The sequence below is a fragment of the Apodemus sylvaticus genome, chromosome 21 (assembly GCF_947179515.1).
Source record: "Apodemus sylvaticus chromosome 21, mApoSyl1.1, whole genome shotgun sequence".
Lineage (NCBI taxonomy): Eukaryota > Metazoa > Chordata > Mammalia > Rodentia > Muridae > Apodemus > Apodemus sylvaticus.
Genome location: NC_067492.1, coordinates 48,775,424 through 48,793,042, shown reverse-complemented (window position 1 = coordinate 48,793,042; position 17,619 = coordinate 48,775,424). Strand labels below are relative to the sequence as shown.

General features: G+C 38.9%; 1 protein-coding gene across 11 annotated transcripts in view; it reads left to right on the top strand.

Moving 5' to 3' along the window:
- The window catches only part of Inpp4b (inositol polyphosphate-4-phosphatase type II B), a 762,101-nt gene that overhangs the window by 651,877 nt on the left and 92,605 nt on the right, over window positions 1–17,619 (top strand). The gene's annotated exons all lie outside the window — the stretch shown is intronic.

Genomic DNA, 17,619 nt, shown 5'->3' with positions numbered 1-17,619 from the left:
ATAGGATTGCATATGCCTGGTGATTTTATTTCAACTAGATATAAATATTTAGAACATTCTTCTGTTTATAAGCAGATATATCCACACACTCACAAATGTATTTCAAATAAACTGGAATACCCATCATAAATAAAATATATGTTTTTATGTCTTACATATCAGTATTCTCTCATAAATGTTTCATGGAAATGAGTTTTTAATGATTGTAAACGAATTTAGCAAAGTAGAAACTGCCCTTTTTGATTTTCATTTATTATATTAATGCTATAATTAACACACAAGCATCACTGAATATTTAATTCCTCAACTTTGTGGATAGTCTCATTTAAGTTAGACTGCTAAGAGTGGAAACATTTTTCCAATATTTCCCTTCCTCCAAGGCATTATTTGTTCAACTAATCATTTTTATTACCGCGAACTCATACATGCTTCTTATTTTTGCTTTATAATCCAATATCATTACCATTTATTTGGGGCTCAAATCATTGTGTGTTTAGCAACTGAGAGTGTTTTTAGCTCCTTGCCACAGCCCTGGGTTCAGACAGTTTTCAAGCAGTCTTGTTGCTTCTATTGGAAGCACCACTTAGGTCCAACATCTGCTTTATAGAAACATTTTACATAACCATAGGTCCTGAACCTGTGATGTCTATTCATGCTCTCTTAAGAGCACACGTCTGTCTGTCTTCCTAATTTTATGCCACATTTGTTTTTTTTTTAAATTATATTTTTGCTTTTGTGGTAAGCTTAACAGTATAAAATTGATACTATCTTCACATTATTTTCATTAATAATGAGATCAGTTTGCTCACTACTCTCATATTTATCCACATGACTAGCTATAGAAGTAAATAACATTTCTATTTCTTACAATGAACCAAGTGATTTTAATTATCTAATATTTATTGTAGACATGACATCCCAAAATCATTGTTAATAATTCTTAAAAAATATTTTCTCATTTATTAATTGATTTGTGCTCTGTGGGGATATACCATGGCATGCATGGGTCAGAAGACAACCTATAGAATGTTGGTTCTCTCTGTCCACCAACTGGGTCCTGGGATCCATGTTGGCCCTCAGGCTTGGTGGCAGGACTTTTACCCCTTGACTCTTCTTGTTGACCCTATAAGTGATTAGTTTCATCATTCCATGTTACTTCTGTTTGTTTCTTTATAAATTAAATTCTGCAAATATTTTAAAACTATTGCTGGAATACAGCTATGCAACAGGTTTTGATTGTTTTTAGTATGTGGTAAGTTTCACTGTGTAAGCCAGACTCCTGCTGGATTGCATGCCATAGTCTCCTTCCCTGGTTCCATTCTTGCCTTCATTTGTGGATATTGCTTGTGTGCACTTACAAGCCTGAAGGTCTCCTAAGTGACCAGCACACTTCTCCTTTCCCTGAGTTCTTCTTCCATCTGTACCTATTTCTTTCTCAGAGCTGATACTTTTTCTCTTTTTACCATGTATTAATATAGTAATACTACTTTACATTTGTAGCTAGTGAGTTTGTTTGTTTATTTATTTATTTAGGAATATTTGCTTCAAAGCAGAGGCTCTAAGACACATCTCTGACTTGCTTTATATATTTCTTTCAGCATGAATATAAATAGTTCTAGAGGAAGTCAAGCTTTCTCTACTGTTTAGATTTAAATAATTAAATACATTTTCGCAATGTCTGCATTTGTGTGGATTAGTGAATCTGTGTGTACATTGGCCTGTGTGTGTATATGTGTGAGTGTCTACTGAACCGGTAAACACAGATTGCCCCTTTATTTTCAGTACACGTAAACACAATTATGGACATCTGCTCTCAGCGTAGCACCACATGCCTTCAATTTCATAATAAATTGAGGCTGCAAAGATTAAATCAGTGAATATTAAACTCTTGGATTTTGATGTGAACTTAACGATTATGTAATTAAACCTCCTGAATTATGTTAAGAGGCTTACCTACAGTATCTCTGCCAATTCCTGCCTAGGCTGTAATGCACAGCTGTGGTTCCAGGAAACACCATTTTGTCTTCTAGGGCCTCGCATTCCAGACGGTGGTCCAAATATGCTTGCTTTAAGTCTGCCCACTGGCCCAGATGCAATTTTTGCAATAAACAGAACAATTTTATTTTCCTTTTTCCACATTAAGCCAAAATTATATCTGAAAACAACCATCATGTCTTGCTTTAATTGGCACATTTGGGTGCATTTTTCAAAGGAACAGCCTCAAGACCCTCAATAGTGGTTTTTCTCAAAGGCTGTGCTCATTTCTCTTGGCTTTCCTCAGAATTAAGCAGTGGCAGTGTCCTGTAGCAGACTGCAGGAACGATGTAGGGAATCAGCTCTCTACTCGTAGTTACTGCTGATATTAACAATACCTAAACTCATCACAGCTGCCCAGGCAGCTACATTTTAGGAGCAATAGCACGGATAGGTTTGACTTGCTTTATATATTTCTTATAGGCTGACTTATTCTTCATGTGTTTTTAAGATTTAAGCAGCATTTAAGCACCATTCTACACTGCATATTGTGAAATATTAGTGGCCTTAGGAGATTAAGATGGCTTATCTTGATGCTGCTGCAGAGATGGATGTCCACCCATGTCTGCAGTGCAAAACACTGTTGAGAGTGCATCCTCACACATACTTGGTTTGTTTTTTTATTTCATCCATCATATCTATTGTCCCACTCTGGATTATCTCATTCACATTTTACACACATTCCTTTTGTCCTTATAGAAGTCATTTATAAAAATGGTAGAAAATAGAACTGAATACAGGTCCTCAGACCGAGGCCAAAAGGACTATGCATAACGGAATGTCTTTGTCGATTCTCCCTCTTCGGAATGTGCATTGTGCCAGCTTGATATTCACCTGCTGAGTTGTCGCACGGCCTTTGTCTCTTTCTCAGGTGCATTGTGATATCTTGTGTAGCTGGATTGTTTGCCCTAATGTACCAAATTGTCCAGGTGTCCACGCAGTGACGTTCCTGTAGTACAGTCATGCAGCCATGCAAAGCTATGTTGACACCCACCTAGCATGGCTCGTGATGTCAATCCCAGGTGTTGAGTGGCTAATAAGAATCGCATTCACAGCTCAAGGCCTGCTCACATGCATGCACAGTGCACTTGCAAGGCACCTTTCTTTGCTCTTTCCTCATGATGAGTCTGTGGGAGCAGATGTGGTACTGATTCTTGTTTCATAGATGAGATTAACCCATTCATCTAAAATCAGAGAATTTGATTCCAGTCTGGACTAGTCTTGGAGTCCTATCTGGGTGATTAAGTCAGAAAAAATCTGGGGTTCGTAGAATATCTCTTAGAAAAAGGAATGCATAAGTTTTGATAGTAGCTGTGCCTGCAGATTGCCCTGCCTATGTCTTTTCCCTTGATGTTTTAAGGTGTCTCTTACTCACAGATTGACATTACCTGTTTGCTAAGGCTTCCCTTATTTTAAAGTCCATATTAAAAAGTTCCTTTATTTTAAAGTGTGATTGTTAACCCACGTGTGTCTTGTTGCAGGGCTTTGACTTGCTCCCCTTTCTGACTCTTGCTTCATGCTCGTACACTCTGAACCCCGAAGAACTCCCCCTCTGCCAACCTTTGAGAGATGTCATAGTTCCACCTCCTGCAGGCCAAACCATCTTATCCTTTGGTGTGCCTTCCCTGAGCTGGCTTCATGGAGTCAGTGAAGTTGACTCTTCCCCAGGAAGAGTCAGTGCTCTGAGCTTACTGGGCTGTGTTCCTTTAGTGAAACTCCCATGATGCCATTGGATTTGCTTTATCAGTGAAGTTCAGTGTAGTAGGAAAACCTGTGCCAAGAACTGAGGATCTGAATTCATGAGTTCTATCGTGCCCTCTCCTATGGATGCCTTTTGGCAGGGTCTCTTCAGCCATCACTCCACAGCCAGACAGACTTCACATGCCCACTCACCTAAGGGAAATTATATTTACTACTGAGTCATGTTCAGGCTGGGGTCTTTGAGGTTTGGCACTCACACACCTCCATGCCCAAGAAAATGAGACATGAACAAGTAAGTTAAAACTACCGACCACTGTGACAGGCCAGCAACAGCACCACTGAGAAAGAAAACAGAAAACTTGTTTATAGCTTTTGAATAAAGCCCCAGGATTTTATTTTTCACTTTTTTTTCATTTGCCAATTATGTAGCTGTACTTTCTGTGGGGCTTGCAAGTACAAAGGCACCATGCAGGATAATAAGAATAAATCCAGGGTTGGAATAGAAACTAGACCAAACTAGGAGAGAATCTCTGCAGAAGTGGCCGCTGTTCTGCCTCCTGCCTGCCATTTCCACAATGCGACATTGACAGGCCAAAGTTATCACTGCCTAAAATGTTCCAAGTAAATCAGAAATTTTATATAATATACTTCATTTTAAGGGGTCAATGATTAAAGCATTGATATCCAGGAAGGTTTATTCTCAGACTGAGTAAGACTGGACCATTGGCAATTCTTTTGAAACCTCCAAGTCTCTGACTGATTACACATGCTGTTTTAAATGCCACCCCCCCACTAGACTTGGCTCTGTGAGAAATATGCCAAGTGTTGTCACTTATTACTGAATCCATGGCATATACTATAATTATTGACAAATAATGAGCACTTGATATTATACAATAAAGATGCTATTGTTGTCTCTGCATCTATCACTCAGCAGAAATACTTAGTTTATGTCTTCAATGTGTGCACTTATTTACACATATGGAAAGGTACTGATCTCCTAAGACTGTGTGTTTCACAATAGCTAATTATTTTAGTGACTTTATCACATAAAACAAATCTGCTTTGTTTTTTTAAACTACAAAAATCAAGAACAAAGCTGTGTTTCTTAAAGGAGATTAAATGATATTATTGAATTCTTTGGATTTCTACATGCTGAGTGGGCACAATCTCATTGTGACATAAACATCATTGGATTGGGCTTTATAAATTCATTGTTGAAGAGCTGCAATTACTTCTGTACTATAATTTTAATCAATTGATATATGTATTAAGAATATAATAGGACCATATCTGTTGACTATGATAGACTTTCAAAAGCATTTGAATATGAGGTCATTTTGTAATGACCATTGCTATTAGAAATTTATTATTTTATTATAAAAATCATACAATATATTATGATATAGCATAGCAATATGGGACTCAGAAGATACTTTATAGGTGTACAATATGCTATTTATGAGGTAGTATGTGTTTGGAAATCATTGAAATTCTGAGTCTCACTTTATTTTTCAGCCAAATGGTGATTATCTCAGAACAAAATTGAATGGAAAACTACAGTTCTGATGTTATATGATGGCAAAAAAGAGACCACATGTTTCCAAAGGCACCAGACATATTTTATTTGCGTAACTATTCTGTGCCAGGCATGATTTTAGACACGAGATAAAACACTGACTAAAACAGAACACTTGTCCTCCTCAAGTCTGTGTTTTAGTAAAAAGGAGATATTTAAAAAAATATCATGAGAGACGGGGAGCATGACATGGTACACTGATAGGTTGAGGGGGACAAAGGTATTGGAGAATATGGAGCAAGTTAAAGCAGTTTGAAGGGATGCTAGGGGTCCAAGGCTGGGGTTGTGAAACAATCAGTTGACAAAGACTTCATTTAGAAGCTAATGTTTGAGCAAAGACAAGGGAGGTAAAGGGGATCAGCATGGCTATCTCTGTATGCAGAAGCAGCTGGTGGGGACATTCACTTACCATATGCATAGAACATCAAGGCTACTCCAGCAGAAAGGGAAATGAGAGGCAGGAGGAAGAAGTGAAATTCGAGAGATTAATGCAGGAAGGATTATCTCTGACATCTCTACAGACTCTCCATTTACTCTGAGAAAACTGGAGAGCAGCTGAGAGGCTTAGAAGTGATTAACCCAATGCATCCTAGAGAAAAAAACAGTTTTCTGTTGCAATTAGAATGTAAATGGAAAGAGTCTAACCCAGTGTAGATGTTAAGAAACCCAATGCAATTATATAGGTGAGACATGATGGTGCAGTTCCTAGCACAGAGGAGACAAAAGAGTACTGAGATACGGTGCCTACTTTGAGTGTTAGTCCAAAGAAGTTTCCTGTTAGTTTGAACAGACATCAAAATAATTTAAAAATGTTTTCTGGGGCAATCAAAAGGACAAACAGTCCATGTACAAGTTATAGAAAATTCTAGGTGGAATAAATCTTTTTGGAAAGGAACACAGGAAGTCATCTAGAAGGCATTAAGTTTGACATGCAGATATCAGCTATGGCATTAAATACAAGAAGTTGAGGTTCCAACAAACAGATGGAAATTTATTCAAGAATATCAATGATGTGTTGAATGTTCAGCGAATAAGGAATCCATGTATAGATTATTCCTGAAGACACATCAGTGTTACTAGATAAGAAGTAGAAAAAAGAGCAACATTTCATTTGAAAATCACCTGTGAGTTAGGATTGTGGCAACCTGCAACCCAGGGTTAAATGCTTTGAGCAAAATTAGATTGAGGAACAACTTTGAATGTCACACTGGTGAAGTCCTTTGTGACAATGAATAGAGTGGTTTTGCTTTAGTATATAGGAATTAAAGCCAGAATGGAGAGAATTGAGAAGGAAACAAAGCAAAGAAACGGGAGGCAATTGTATATTCATTTAGGGAGTGTGACCAGTAAACTAGAAGCACTAGTAAGAACTGTGGTGGGAAATGCAGTCAACTTACTGTTATATTTTAAAGGTAAGGAGATAAACATTAGCATCATGTTCATTGGCTTGTGGAAATAAATCAGTAAAAAATGCAGGCTTGAGAAGGATGCCAGAATGATGCTCCGTGGTGGGTATTAATGACAAGATCTAGTGCATGCAGAATAGAGCTGAGGATCTACACTTGAGAGCTCAGTCCATCATCAGAAGTAGGAAGAAAATAAGGACACAAGGGACAAATGTTGGCAGAGAAACAGTAACCCAGAAAATTGAGATTGCTTTATTCCCACCTGACAGAGGATTATGAACATGGACTGATGTTCACAATACTCAGAGGAGGAGTGCTGTCCAACCAGTGTCGATGAGCTATAGATTTAACCTACCCTGTCACCAACAACCTCTGATGCATTGGTAGACAGGTTTCAGGCTAGATGGGCATTCTCATACACAGAGATAACCTGGGATAGGTTGAGGAAAGGGTAGATGATATTTACCATCCAGAAACTTCAAGACATGTGACTACCGAGTGGAGCATCCTGATAAATGTATGTTCATATTACTCTTGGTTAACTGAATATATGTTTAACATTAATAAATTTAATCTGTATATAATGTTCCATTTTATATGTATAAAGAAAACCTAATATTGCATACTATATTCCACTGGCCTATAACATTGATTAAAGTAAAACTAACAAAAAGCTATTACATATATATTATTAGATTTAAGGTGAAAATATGGCTATTTCCTTCTAGCTAACAGGACTCTAACTTAGTCAACACAGTTTCTGCTGATACTGCCTGCTCAACTTTACATACTGCCGTTGAAATGACAGCAACAGTGCAATAGACTGACCAGTCATTTCTGTCTGATCCATGACCTTGGGAGGTTGTTACAAACATTCATCCTACATGTACACTACAATCACAAGACTTGAGTTTATTTACAGCCACAAGGCAAAACAAGACTGAGAAATGTGAGTCTGTGACTCTTCTTGGTCCAATGCAACCCGGATTCAAAGCTTCAGGGCTGCAGCAGGTGCAGAGCTTGGATGATGAACAGATGTGGTTTCTAGAAACTGTCTTAGCAGAATTTACTGAAGACTTTCAACTTGCGGCTGTGAAGTGAAAAGTTTAGCTAGTGTTCCAGCTGACACATTTCCTTTGCTGTTTGTCTCAGAGTAAGACTGGAAAGTCTTACAACGCTCTTCTCAGCCTGTCAAGGTGTAGACAAACAAGTCCCTGGACACAAGAGAAAGGGGCCTCTGTTCTCCAACTGCTCATTTGTCTTAGACCAAGCAGCATGCTCATTCCTAATTCATCTAAAAGTTGACACGAACAGTCACTTAACCCCAGAGGACATCCTTTGCTTAAATACTGCCATGCGAGGAAAACAGGAGAAGGACATTAATTCACAGGCTACCTCACAGCCATGGCCTCCATTTGCCCTGATAGTCATTGTCTCTAGACTTTTCCTTAACTTTTGTCTCCTGTCGTCTAAATATGGCCTATCTTGATTTTTTCCTCATGTCTACCTTCCTCTATTATTTGCTCCTACTTTGATGACATCATAAAAGGTCACCATTGGCTAACATCCACTATCACTGCTGTCTTAGTTACTTTTCTTGTTTCTTTGGAGAAAAAAATACCTGGTAAAAGAAGTTAAAGGAAGAGAAATGTATTTTGGATCATAGTTTTATCAATTCCAGCCCACAATGACCCAGCCATGCTGAGGCCGAGTGGCTCATGCAATGGCGGCCAGCAAGCAGAGAGAAAACTACCCATCCCATAGGCTTTGGCCTTTTCCTCTTAGTCTGTCTGATGCCTGTTTGTTCTGGTGTACCTCATGCTGGAGGCTGGTCTTCCCTCAGGAATCTTTGGAGAGGCTCCAGACATTTGATTTAATAATCTAAGCACATTGATTCAACTACATTGGATTTCAACATTAATTCACACATGTATGGATAGATAGCTCAGTGGGTATGGTGAATTCCAGGCAAATCAGATAATCAGGTTTTAATTCCTGAAACTCACATATAGGAAGGAGCCCATTCTAGAGATGTGTTCTGAACTCCAGGAATGTGTCCTGGTGTGAAGATGCCCTCGCCATGCAACAAGGTAATGATATTTCTAGAAAATAGATCAATATAATGAGCAGCATTTATTGCCTCAAATTCCTACTTTTCAGCTTATCTGAGTCATCTCAGGTTAGGATCAGAGTGGTACAAATATTACACTCATCAAAAGACAAGACATGACCACTGTGATCTAATGAAATTACATCTCTCAAGATGGCTGTGTAAAAGCAAAGAGTAGTGTTATGATTTGGATCTGAATCTCTGCTGTTTGGTAAAGGCTTTCTCCTTAGTGCGCAACTCCTGGGAGGTGATGGAGCCCTCAAGAGGTTGGACATGAGAAATGTTTAAGTCATTAGGGATGTAGTCTCAAGGGTATTTGGGGAACCACTCTCTCCATTTCCCTCTTTGGCCTTTCAGCTATGAAATGAGCAATGTACTTCACCCATACTCTCTCATTGTCACAAGGATGTCCACCATAGAGGAATGGATTTCATCAGCCTGGGATTAGATACCTCAAAGCTTTTAGGCAACAAAGATAAACCTTTGCTCCATTCAAGGTCATTGTATTTTGACTAACACAGTAGGCATTATAAGGAAGCCAAATTAGTACTTGTTAGGGTCAGATAAATGTAAATTGAGTTTTCAATTCCTGGACCACAGTTAGGAAGTGAATCATAAAATCTAGAACAGGCAAAGAACACCCTCAGACTGCAGAAATAACTTTGAAGCAGTCATACCCCAGCACATGTTCCCTTTTCGCAGTTGCCTATTGCTGTCTGGATTTAACCTGCTTTCTGTGTTTCCCCCCTAGAATATGGCTAGATTAGGGGCCTCAGAAGGACTGGGGTCTAGGTCCATGATTAACGTTGGCCATGAGTATTGACTCATACAAAGAAATTCACTGTAAATTGTGCTGAGGACAGCTCCCCAGTGATTTATCCTCCCACGCTCATATTGATGACTAAAATACTGTTCACGTGTGCACAACGAAAAGTTGAACTTTCAAGACATGCTCACAGAGGGGCTCAGAAAGAGCTGTATATTTGCTGGTGGAGCATGTGGGCTTTTGAAAGTCAAGGGACATTCTAAGAGTGTAGATCCCTGTCTCCATCTCCTGTTCTCACCACACAGCCATGAAGGTGTTTTCATTTTGGTATTAAGTGAAATTTGTATATAATATAAAACACATGATGAATAAGGATTGGTCTGTGTTCACCTCGAACCATAGGCATTTTGTCAGCTTCCTTCAGAGCTACTTCAGCTCTTCATCTTCATAGAAATTCATGAGAAAATGGGCAGAGAGGAGACATCTTCTTTAGCTCTTTGCAGAGCATTTAGTGGCTCTTTGATCTTTGATCTTTTCTCCCCCCCCCCCATATCTGAAGAATTGTGATAACAAAATTAAAAATGTCTACGTGCTTTTGTGGAGTTAATTATTTTAAATGAGGAGAGAAAAAAATCAAATACCTGAGAAGAAAATGTCTCAGAAATTGGCAGGACAGCATTACGCCATGCTCCAGTCGGCTGCTACATGGCCCTTTTATTTTTCTCCCGAGGAACATAAGAGCCATTGAGCTCAGAGGACACGGACATCCTGTACAGGAAATAGATGGTGTGTGGAGAGGAGGGAGGGCACCCGGCAGTCATCCTTTGAATCCTTTAGCTAGTTTCACTTGAATACATTAGAGGAGGCTGTAAAAGGCTGGGAAGCAGAGATCTGCCTGGATGGCTTCCAGGTCCCATCACAGAGCTCAGAAAAAGCTCAGCTAAGCCACATGCATTTTATGGTTTCCTGAGGAAAAATTCTGCTTGTTGGTCTCAGGGTTAAGGAGTCTCAGCAAGTTTTTATGGAGATACTAAAACATTCTTCTCATGTTTTCCTCTGTTGCCTGAAAGAAGCCCATGAGAGATCTACAATTCAGGGAGTGCCAAGGTGATGAGCTGTGAGGTGATGTGGTAGCAAACTCTGATGCAAACACAACTGCTCTGCTTCCTAGAGGCAACTTACCAATGTGTTTTCCCATGAGCACACATAGTCACACATGTGTGGAAAAAACCTAAACTCTGGAAAGGACGTGCAAGTGCAGGCATGGGTTTTTACTTTGACCACACTGTAGGAAGATATGGTTTTATGTGAAGCACAAACCAACCACCATGCAAATGGGAGACTATGGAAGGAAATGACAGAAATGTGAAGAGTGAGTGCCGCCCCACTCCCCCAAAAAGACAACCATCAGCTTTACAAGAAAATGGAAGCATAGTTTGTTCCATGTAAGTATGATGTGAAATGTTCATTGCAGCAAAAAGACCAACTATGACCTGAACTCTGCCTCTCTCTGGCCCTCTGTAGCCTAATATGTTCATGTCCGAACTTGGATTTACAGAGTGGAGTGGATGCTAACATGGAAAAGAAACCTGTAGTCACTGCAGGCTGCTGGGGCAGTTCCTTTATCTACTGGCAAAGTTGATTGTTTCTTTCAAAAAGATTCACATCTGTTGCCTTCCTTGCTGCCTTGTGTATCTCCACAGAAAGCACACTGTCTTCTTCAAGACAACTTACCATGTGCAAACACTTCCAACTCTTCAATTATAATTGTTTTCTATATTCTCATTTTTCTTAAATTATAATCATAAATATATAACCAGTATTTATATAGAATATATATGGTATTAAATGGAGATGCTAGAATGCTGCTAATGAGAGAAGTCCTACTTCTCTTAGGTTTATAGAGTAGCAGTGTTTTTCTACCCCATTCTAGTAGAACTAGAAATGGTCTCTTTCTATCTTTCTCTCTTTTGTTCCCACCCCTGTTCTTCTCTCCTCTACTTCCCTCTCTCCCACACTCTCTCATTCTGAAGTTTATAAGTGGCCCGTGAAACTTCCACTTCCAAAAACCTTTAAGAAAAGCAAACATGTATTTCATTTGAACTGATGATCTCATTCAAGGACAAAAACCGATACACTTATGTTAGCTTTCAGTTTTCAAAGTAGAAAGAGAATATCACACCCCTGAGCAAGCTATTACCCCTTTGACATGGGAGAGTATAATTCAAGGTGCTTAAGCAATAGATACATATTCTTTGAGAACTATGCAAATATACAAGAAAAATGTTTTATTCATTCTTGAATTAAATGAGTGACAAAGTAGTTCTATTTCAGCCTGATAAAGCAGCTCCACCTACTGCACAAAAGCTGCATTTTCTGCCTGATAATTACCCTGTGGGACCTCAAGCATACAGAACCAAACACAGGATAGAACAGGTTTGTAGTTAACTATCAACACTGAACTATGAGTAAACTTATCAGAATTTTCTTTTTCTAGTATCTTCATATGTAAGGTTGGGTGATGCCAACACACACATACACAGACACACAGACACACACAATTACTTTTTCATATTGATGATAACAGGTACAGAATGGGAGAGGAGGGGATATATAAAATTTAAGTATGGAAGATATATGGTAACAAAGGGCATTGTTTGTTGGTGCCTGAAATGTTATTTTCCCATTTTCCTGTATAATCAGTGGTGTTGAGAATTAATTGCTTCAGTTTAACCACTGTTCATATTTCACCCTGAAGCATAAACAGACTCTTTGTCAAATGAAACCAGCTGTAATAAACCTTCCTTGAATTTCCCCCTTTCTAGTATTTTCCCCCAACACTGAAACTTAAGTCTACAATATCTTTTGGAAAGATGAAACATAATGCATTGTTTTATATTGTAGCATTTCTCTCTTTGTGAAGCTTGAGGTCATTCATTATCTTTTCAACAATTTGAATTAGGTCATTTAGTTGATATTATCACATCAAATAAGTAATAGTAAATGCAGCACAGTCCTCATGTGATTCTTTTTTCTCATTCTTTATTGTTCTTTCAAGGTCTTAGTTGATTATTGACCTTGTTCTGAGAATATGATGTTATCACACACTTACTTGATAATTACTTTTTTATCTTTCATCATTCATGTTAAGTTGAATTTGTCAATCCGCCTTTAATTCATTTAGATTTTAGTAGAATGTCACAAGACCCCAAATCTGTATTTAATATTTCTCAAATTTTTGTTCTCCAAGTAAATTAAAATACGATATACTTTGTTCATATATGTCAGATTCATAATTATGTAGTTGATACATGTTAGAAATCTAGACATGTAAGTACCCTAATTGATTTTGATTTTTTCCTGTTATTGAAAATAGATTTTTCCCATAGATATACCTTATTTACAGTTTTCCCTCTCTCTATTCCTCCCAGCTTCTTCACACCTGCTTGCCCATCTGCACCCACCATTTTTCTGTCTCTCTCTCTCTTTTTAAAGATTTATTTATTTTATTTATATGAGTACATTGTAGCTGTCGTCAGACACACCAGAAGAGGGCATCAGATCCCATTACAGATGGTTGTGAGCCATCATGTGGTTGCTGGGATTTGAACTCAGGACCTTTGGAAGAGCAGTCAGTGCTTTTCACCTCTGAGCCATCTCTCTAGCCGTCTGTCTCTCATTAGAAAAGAACAGGCTTCTAAGGGATAATAGCAAACCATAACAAATTAAATATAATAAAACAACAGCACCAACTATTACATTGAAGTTGGATAAGGAAAACCAACAGAGAGAAAGAGGCCCAAGAGAATGCACAAGATTGAGAGACCCACTCACTCACACACTCAGGAGTCTGATAAAAAAAAAAAAACTAAAATGAAAGCTAGAATAAATATGCAAAGGACCTGGTGTAGACATTTTACTTTGGGACTAGACCACCAACCAAGGCATGTACTTGGAGGGACCCACAGCTCCAGATACAAAGCATAGGATGGCCTTGTCTGACAGCAATGGAAAGGGAGGCCCTTGGTCCTGTGGAAGTTTGATGCCCCAGCATAGGGGGGTGCTAGAGCAGTGGGACAAGAGAGGGTGGGTAGGGGAGCAACATTATAGAGGTAAAAAAAAGGGGGAGAGAGCAAATGTGGTATGGAGGGTTTATGGAGGTGTAAACAAGAAGTGGGATATCATTAGAGATGTAAATGAATGGAATGATTAATTTTAAAAGAGAGATTCCTTTGGTGCTAGAGAGATGGCTCACTGAGTAATGTGTGTGATGTGCAAAGTTGAAAACCTGAGTTTGGATACAGTCCTGTCAGTCCTTCTTCATTAAGTAAAATGTATAATATAAAATCCAGCCAAACAGCATCCAAGAAAAAGGCCAAGCCAAAGTGAAGTACACTCATATTTTTAACAATGGAAAGCAGAGAGACAGTAAAGAAACTGGAACTCATTGGCCAGAGGCTTTAGCCAATGGGTGAATGTCAGGTTCAGTCTGAGACAATCTCAAAATATTAGATAGGAGGAGTAGAGGAAGATGCATATGTGCTTCTACACAGGGACAGAGGCACACATACCTGTACACCTATGTGCACACATGTGCATACATAGTACACACACACACACACACACACACATACACATCATTCTTTAAAAATACTCTTTGGAACTCTAGTGTCAAAAGTTTGACTCTTCATATATGCCTGCATTTTGCAAAATCATATAATTTTGTCATAAATTGACCCATTTCTTGAAAATTTGGTGTCTGCTAAAAGCTAGCCCTGTGCTAGTATCTGCAGATTTAGTTATTAAAGAATAAATTCCTCTCTCTTGCTGGGCTTCTTCTTTAAAAGGATTCACACACAGCAGTATCAGAATTAAGTGACACAAAAAGGGATGTCAGCACCCAAGCTTTGGGAAAGACAAACACACAGAGGGAGGGAGGCAGCTTCCTCCAAGCTAAGTTTCCAGAGATGATAAACCATCAGAAAGATAAGTAGAGAAAAGAAAACTTCTAAAAGAGACTTATCTTTAAAGCCCCTAGAGTGAGAAAGTAGAGCATGCTGGGAAATAATTTAATACACTTAGAACTCAACATTTCAGGGCCCTCTGGTAGTATCATGCCCAGTTTTCTGAGGAATGGCCAGATTGATTTCCAGAGTGGTACCAGCTTGCGATCCCACCAGCAGTGGAGGAGTGTTCCTCTTTCTCCACATCCTCGCCAACACCTGCTGTCACCTGAGTTTTTGATCTTAGCCATTCTGACTGGTGTTAAGTGAAATCTCAGGGTTGTTTTGATATGCATTTCTCTGATTACTAAGGATGTTGTACATTTCTTTACATTTCTTTAGGTGCTTCTCAGTCATTTGATATTCCTCAGGTAAAAATTCTTTGTTTAGCTCTGTATCCCATTTTTAATAGGGTTATTTGGCTCTCTGAAGTCTAATTTCTTGAGTGCTTTGTAAATATTGAATATTAGCCCTCTGTCAGATGTAGGAATGGTAAAGATCTTTTCCCAATTTGTTGGTTGCCATTTTGTCCTATTGACAGTGTCCTTTGCCTTACAGAAACTTTGTAATTTTATGAGGTGCTATTTGTCCATTTTTGATCTTAGAGCATAAGCTGTTGGTGTTCTGCTCAGGAAATGTTCCCCTGTGCCCATGTGCTCAAGGCTCTTCCCCACTTTCTTTTCTATTAGTTTCAGTGTGTCTAGTTTCATGTGGAGATTCTTGATCCACTTGTACTTGAGCTTAGTACATGAGCTTAGATCCATAAGAATGGATCGATTTGAATTCTTCTGTATGCTAGCCACCAGTTGAACCAGCACCATTTGTTGAAAAGTGTATCTTTTTTCCCACTGGATGATTATAGCTCTTTTGTCAAAGACCAAGTGACCATAGGGGTGTGGGTTCATTTCTGGCTCTTCAATTCTATTCCATTGATATATCTGTCTGTCACTGTACCAATACCATGCAGTTTTTAACACTATTGCTCTGTAATACTGCTTGAGGTCCGGGATACTGATTTCCCCAGAATTTCTTTTACTGTTGAGAATAGTTTTAGCTATCCTGGGTCTTTTGTTATTCCAGATGAATTTGAAAATTGCTCTCTCTAATTCTCTGAAGAATTGAGCTGGGAATTTAATCTGGATTGCATTGAATCTGTATATTGCTTTTGGCAAGATGGCCATTTTCACTATATTAATACTGCCAAATCATGAGCATGGAAGATCTTTCCATCTTCTGAGATCTTCTTTGATTTCTTTCTTCAGAGACTTGAAGTTCTTATCATATAGATCTGTCACTCGTTTGGTTAGAGTCACACCAAGATACTTTATATTATTTGTAACTATTGTAAGGCTTTCATTCCCTAATTTCTTTCTCAGTCTGTTTATCCTTTGAGTATAGGAAGGCTACTAATTTGTTTGATATTCGGCCACTTTGCTGAAGTGTTTATCAGCTGTAGGAGTTCTCTGGTGGAGTTTTATGGATCCCTTAAGTATACTATCATATTATCTGCAAATGGTGATAATTTGAATTCTTCCTTTCTTATTTGTATCTCTTTGACCTCCTTTTGTAATCTAATTGCTCTAGCCAGAACTTCAAGTACTATATTGAATAAATATGGAGAGAGAGAGAGAGAGAGAGAGAGAGAGAGAGAGAGAGAGCAAGCAGCCTTGTCTAGTCCATGATTTTAGTGGGACTGTTTCAAATTTCCCTCCATTTAATTAGATGTTGGCTACTGGTTTGCTATATATCCTGTTATACCACTCCTGGGCATATACCCTGAGGATTTCCCAGCATGTAATATGAACACATGCTCCACTATGTTCATAGCAGCCCTATTTATAATAGCCAGAAGCTGGAAAGAACCCAGATGTCCCTCAGTGGAGGAATGGATACAGAAAATGTGGTATATTTTCACAATGGAATACTACTCAGCTATTAAAAACAATGAATTTATGAAATTCTTAGGCAAATAGGTGAAACTGGAAAATACCATCCTAAGTGAGGTAACTCAATCACAAAAGAACACACATGGTATGCATTCACTGATAAGTGGATATTAGCCAGAGGCTTGGAATACCAAAGACACAATTCACACATCAAATGATATCCAAGAAGAAGGAAGAACAAAATATAGTTACTCTGGTCTTTCTTAGAAGTGTGAACAAAATACTCACAGAAGGAGATACAGATAAAAAGTGTGAAGCAGAGACTTAGGGAAAGACCATCCAGAGACTACCCCTACCTGGTGATCCATCCCATATACAGTTACAAAACCCAGATACTATTATTGATGCCCACAAGAACTTGCTGACTGGAGCCGGATATAGCTGTCACCTGGGAAGCTTTGCTAGTGCATGACAAATACATAGGGGAACACCCTCAACAAGCCATTGTACTGAGCACAGGGTCCCCAATGGAGGAGCTGGACCCAAGGAGCTGAAGGGGTTTGCAGTGCCATAGGAAGAACACAATATGAGCCACCCAGTACTCCCAGAGCTCCCAGGGACAAAAACAGCAACCAGAGAGTACACAGTGTTACCCATGGCTCCAGACACATAGGCAGCAGAGGATGGCTTTGTTGGATATCAAAGGGAAGAGAGGCCCCCTGGTCGTGGAAAGGCTTGATGGAGTAGTGTAGGGGAATTCCAGGACAGGGAAGTGGGAAGGGGTTGATTGGGGAACAGGGGATGAGAGATAGCTTATGGGACTTTCAGTAGGGGGGGGAGGACCAGGAAAGGGGTAATCATTTGAAATGCAAATAAAGAATATATCTAATAAAAAAGCAAAAGAAAAAAAGAACTCAACATTGCAAACTATTTTTAAAAAGATTCATTTATTTATTTTATGTATATGAGTACACTGCTACTATCATTGGACATACCAGAAAAGGGCATCTGATCCCATTAAAGATGGTTGTGAGCCACCCCATGGTTGCTGGGAATTGAACTCAGGACCTCTGGAAAAGCAGTCAGTGCTCTTAACCAGTGAACCACCTCTCTAGCCACAACTCTCTCTCTCTC